We start from the raw sequence: 6,069 nt of genomic DNA, 5'->3' as shown, positions 1-6,069 counted from the left end.
GGAGACCCCCCTCGCTCAAGCTGGGGGAGCGTGGAGAAAGGGGGGCAGCGTGGATTTGGGGGGATGGGATGGTTTTTTGGGGGGGTGGGGGTTATGGCCAGGTTGGGGGAGCCTCGAGAAGGGAAGGGGGAGCGTGGTTTGGGGGTTCCCCCAGTTGGGGGAGATCCCTCGGGTTGGGAGAGACACCCCCCTTTCCCCCCCGGGTTGAGAGAGATGGGGGGGGAGCGTGATTTGGGGAGCCCCCCGAGGCTGGGGTAGCCCGGAGAAAGCGGGGGGGCTATGCCTGGTTTGGAGGGGGGGTCCCCAGGCTGGGGGAGCCCTGAGAAAAGGGGGGGGCTGCCTGGTTCTGGTGGGGGAGAAGCCTGGTTTGGAGGGGGGCACCCAGAGAGAGGGGGAGATGCCTGGAGTGGTGGGGAAGGGGTGTTCTGGTGGGTCACCCCCCCTTGCGTGGGAGCCCTGAGTCAGGGGGAGCCTGTTTTTTTTTTTGGGGGGGGGTCGTCCCCAAACCGGGACAGTCCTGAGTGGGGGGGATCCTGGGGAGGGGGCACCCCCAGGCTGAGGGAGCCTGGAAGAGGTGGAGGGGATGCCTGGCTTGGGGGGGACCCCCAGGCTGGGGGAGCTCAGAGACAGAGGGGATGCCTGGAGCAGCGGGGGGGTCGTTCTGGTGGGTCAGACCCCTTAAGGGAGAGCCCTGAGTGGGGGGGTCAGGCTGGGGGGACACCCCCTGTTGTATCCTCTCCGCAGGGGAGCCGGGGGTCTCTCTGGTTTTGGGGGGGCATCTCTGTTCTATGGGGGGCACTTGTACTGGGGGGAGGCATTTTTGGCCCCCCCGTCCAAGAGGATGCAGCCCCCCCCTCCCTCTTTTCTCTGCTGCAGTGCGAGGAAAGGGGGGGTCCTGTGGACCCCCAGCCCTGTGGGCACAGGTGACAAGGTGGGAAGGTGACATCAGGGGACATCCCTGTTTGAGGGGGGGGGATCCCCATCCCGGGCAGGGTGCAATCCATCACACCCACGAGGTCCGAGCCCCCCCAGACTGGGGTGCTGAGCCCCTCCTCGGGGTGGGATGGGGGGGTTGCAGAGCCCACCCTGCGCTCATCCCGCCGGCTCCCGGTGTCTTTCCTCCCCCAAATCCCCGCTCCCTGCTCGGATGCCCCGCGGGCGGTGCCAGCTGGCCCCCTCTCCGGCCCCGTTATAGTAGGTACTATTTTGGAAAGAGCAGAAGACACCGAAGCAGTTAACGAGGAGAGAAATACGTTATGGGAGAAACTCCTGGATCGGGAGGAGGAGGAGGAGGAGGCTGGGGGGGATGCACATTTCGCTGCCCTAATTGATCCGGTGCCATCCATGTCCCCGGGAACATCCACTGGGTGCCTCAACTTTTGCCGAGAGGCTCCAAGTTACACAATCACCCCGTTATTAAACCTCCCCCCCCTCCACGGCTTCGGTCATTCCAGGCTGCTGGAAGCAGCAGATTTCCCAGGAAGGGTTGTAATCCACGGCCCTGGAGGTGTCCCCACCACGCTGCCATCCCTCCCTTCCCCTCTGGATGCATCCAGGCGATTTCTTTCCATTTTTTTTATTTTTTTTTTTTCCTTTTTAGCCTGTCATGTGGCCGATCACATGTTTAATGTTAATAACCTCAAACCCAGGGAAAGGGGATCCGGGTGGCAGCCGGAGCGTGGAGGCCCCTCGGGCCCTGGTTGGGGGTGGTGGTGGGGGTGAAGCTCCCAGGGGTTTGGTTTTGGGTTTTTATTTTTCAGTGGGAATAATGCCAGAGCACTCCTGGATTTGGGGAGGGGTCCAGGGGAGGGGGTGTGTGGTGGTTTGTAGGTCTCCCGAGTGGCCGGTGCTGCCCGTAAATCTCCTGCTAAATCCCAGGCAGCTGCCTGTGTTTAGGTTGGCCTTGTTCGGGAAAGGTAATGTCAATGCAGCCATTATGATTCAGCTGAGTCGGCCGTATCCATGCGCTCTCCCTGCCTGCCGGGGCTTCCAGATCCCGGGAATCCCTGGCAGGGATCCTGCCTGCTTGGCAACAGCCCCCCCCACCCCCTCCAGTATCCATATGATCCCGCTAATTGTGGTCATTAATCCATATCCAAGCAGGGGGGAGGCTCACGGCCTGCTCGCTCCGTGCTCCAACACTCCAAAATCCACGTGAAATTCCCATATTATCCCCCCCCCCCCAGGATAATTTTCCAGCTGGGGAGGGAAAATCGGAATATCTCCTTCCGAGGGCCGGGATTTATTGTTTGAAGGTGGTGACGTTGTCCGTGGTTATTAATAATTAAAAAGCTGAAGATAAAAGCTCGTTTTGTTCCGTGGAAAATGCCTGCAATTAAGTAGGATGTGGAATTTTAACTATGTTTAACCTATATATTTACATCTCCAGGGCCCTGCAGAAGCGTTAACTGTAATTAAGTTTTTAGGCAGGGGAAATGCAGCATTTCCAGTTTTGGGCTTAAACTTGTACTGGGGAGAACTTCCTTATTTAAAATCTCGAATTTTGGGGTAGGTCAGGAGCTGCTTCTTTAAAATCTCTAATTTTGAGGCGCCACAGGGATTGGTTTTTATTAAAATCTCGAATTTCAGGGTAAGTCAGGAAATTGCTGCTTTTAAAACAGGGAATTTTGGGGTGTGCCGAGAGTTGCTTTTTTATTAAAATCTGGAATTTTGGGGCCAGAACTGCTCTTCAGTAGCCCAGTTCTAGCAGGAAACTGGTGGCTGGTGGTAACAGAGACCATTAATGTCCAAACTTGGTGCTCTCTGGAGAGCACTTGGGGTAGTTCTGCTGGAAATCTGAGGGATTAGGGGGTCTGGTTGTCTGTATTATCCCAAAGTTAGGCCTGAATTAACTGTTGGATCGCCAGAATTAACTGGTGGATCCCACATCTGAAATCCACAATATTCAGGGCGGGTGCTGGAGCCCAGCACTGCAGGGTGGGTGTTTTCCCTCTCCGTGCCCCTTCCAAACAAACCTGCAGGGATTTTCTTGCAGTTTTTGTTGCATTTTGCTCCGTTTTTCGTGCGTTTGGAGGGTTCCCCCTCCAGCAGATCCCACCTGCAAGGTGTGAGTGACATCCTCTGGGAAGCAGAGCTGTGTCCGTGAGGATCCTTCCCCCTGACCGTGCTGGAAGGTGACCCAGCTCTCTCTCTGTGCAGTTGCATCCATGACAAATCCTTTAAAAACCCAGGAGGTTGGGATTTAGACACCAGGCTGATCCAGAGCAAATAATCTACTGGAATTTTTCTGATATTCTTGTTATTTTGTGTCTCGTGAACACACACGGTGCCGTTGGGGAGTGGGGAGCCGGGAGCAGCCGGGATCCAGTGCCCTGGTTTTGGCAGCTGGTGTGTGTGTGTTGGAAGTCAGACACATCCCTAATTCCCATCCTGTTCCGTGGTGCCTGCACTGTGATTTCTGAAGGAATTCCTGCTTTTCTGAGATGGGGTGAAACCAAGGAATTGTGGTGTAAAGCTGGGACTGGTTCTGGAGCCAAAGGTGTCCTGGAAACAAGTGGATTTTCCAAGTTTGTGCTTTGCTGTCGTTTCTGAAGGACTTTTGGGCACCTTTCTGCAGGTCTAGTTTGGATTTTTTTTTGGACAAGGGCCTGAAGTGACAGGCCAAGGGGGAATGGCTTCCCACTACCAGAGAGAGGGTTAGATGGGATCTGGGAAAGGAATTCTTGGCTGTGAGGGTGGGGAGGCCCTGGCACAAGTTGCCCAGGGAAGCTGTGGCTGCCCCATCCCTGGAAGTATCCAAGGGCAGGTTGGAGCAACCTGGGCTAGTGGAAGGTGTCCCTGCCCATGGCATGGGGATGGGCTGGATAATTTAGGGTCCCTTCCAACCCAAACCATCCCTGATTCCATGGTGTCCATGATCCGTTCCACCCCTAGCCAAGGTTTCTGGGAGCGTCAGGACACTGGGATCACACACCCCCCACGGAAACCTCCCGCCACCTGCCCCTTTCTGGGTGAAATCACACCCCACGAGCTGCTCCCTTCTCTCCATGTGCCTTTGGAGCGTGGCAGAGATGCTGCCGGAGGCAGGGAGTCCAATCCCACGGGATTTGTTCCGCGAGGCTCCGGGTGCCTCTGGGGAGCCAAAACCCGGCGTCGGATCAATCGCTGCCGTCTCCAGAGAGCTCTGGGGAGTTTCCCCCTCACGCTGCTGCCAAGTGTGGAGGGTTTGGAGGCTCCTCTGGTTCATCTCGCTGCCTGAAGACGCTTTTGGTTGATGGAAAATGTGCAACTTTTCTTGTTTTTAATGTAAACTACAACTCTGGGAGCGCGGTTGGGTGGTCGGGCGTTGGATTTTCCCCAGGTTGGGAAGTGTAGGGATTTTTTATAACACTGGTATCAAAGTCAAAGGAGCTTTTTAATTGTGTGTGAAGCGAGGGAAGGGTTAGAAGAAATCTTAAATATAAAGGAGATTGTGGGTTTTGGAAAGGAAAAATGTGATACCATCGTTATTGTTGCTGGTTGTGCTGTATAAGGCTCTAGTTGGCTTGGCTCGTTTAGTGTTTGATGTTTTATAGCTGGTAAGGAATATTTGGGGGGGAAAGGAGCTGTGGAAATGGCTAAAAATGGAGTAAAGGCCAAGGTGCACATGCCCAGGCCTTGGGATGCCACAGGAAAAGTGTGAATGCCACCAGGGTCAAGATGCTGTGGGGGGATCCCTAAAAAGCAAGTTGTGTCATAATGCAGCAACTTAGCTGGACAGAGCTCAAGGAGGCCCTGAGAGAGACAGTCCTTAAAGCAGGAACCCCGTAGGATCCCACTGAATCTGGTTTGGGGGGTGGGTCTTGAAATGCCCCCAAAATACGAAATAATTCTGATATTGTTATATGAACAGGAAAGATGTTTTGTTACCTGTACGTGGGATGAGCTGGGGAGAAGTGGCTGTGCCAAGCCTGGGTGTTGCAGATTTGGGGCTGATTTTGCTGGATCGTGTGGCATTTCATCCAAGAAATGAATCCAGAGGGAAATGTTCTGCAGAGGTCTTGGGATGACACAACCTATTCCCCTCCAGTGTTTTCCTGCAGCCCTTGGCTGCCCCAAACAGAACCAGAAGTGCCTCTTTTTGGGCTGAAGCTGCCAGGTTCTCTGCATCCTGTACAGGGATGCTCTGCAATGCTAATAAATGTGCTAATTAACGTGCTAATTAACAGAAATGCCAAACCCAACACCAGCCTTGGGCACAAAACCCTGTTAGAAAACAGCGATAAGGTGCCAGGGCACGTGGATTGGGCTGAGATTTTATCCATTTCCTCTGGGAACAACACCAGCTGCTTCAGGTCTGCCACGGAGAAGAGGGAAGGTCGTGTTCCTCTGGATTCCCCTCCACTGGATATTATTTTTCTGGATGTCAGGCTGGGAAAGGTTAATCCCGTTTTCCCTGTTCGAGGCCGTGTCGGCTTGATGGGGCCTCGTAGCAAAGAACGAGCCTGGATTAATTAGATACCGGGCCAGGGTGGTGGGTTTTATTTATTAAAAGGTGTCAGAGTGGAGGGGAAAGGTTTGGGGGCTGCTTTGGCTGCACAGGCAGGAGAAGGCAGGAGAAGGGAGGCTGTTCCTTAGGAAGTAGGGCAGGGTGCTGGCTTAAAATAGCTGCCAACGCCGGGCTTGTGCTGAAGGAGCTATTTAGGTAAATCCCGGGGTCTCGCTGGGGGCAGAGCCGCCTGCTAATCTAAAGATACTCCTTGGAGACCTATATTTGTCCGGGATCCTTCCCTGGCTGCTTTTCCAGGTGTTCCCTGCGTGGTCCCGCTGCGGATGGGGTTGGGATGGCGGGTGTGTTTACGTGGCAGTGGCTGGGATGGGGATGGAATTAGACATCATTAAGCAGCAGGAGTGAGGGAACGGGCTACTAAAGGCATCAGCCTTATCCTATAATGCAGGACTTGGCTCCCAGTGGCTCCTGGAGGCCGGGATTGCAGTGCCAAAGGGACACATTCCGGTGACACTGGAGAGCCACGCTGGGGTCGTCACAGAATCCCAGACTGGTTTGGGTTGGAAGGGACCTTAAAATCATCTTCCATCCCCTGCCATGGGCAGGGACACCTTCCACTA

Source organism: Lepidothrix coronata, unplaced genomic scaffold (assembly GCF_001604755.1).
Source record: "Lepidothrix coronata isolate B3197 unplaced genomic scaffold, Lepidothrix_coronata-1.0 Scaffold137, whole genome shotgun sequence".
NCBI lineage: Eukaryota > Metazoa > Chordata > Aves > Passeriformes > Pipridae > Lepidothrix > Lepidothrix coronata.
This window is presented reverse-complemented; position numbering follows the sequence as displayed.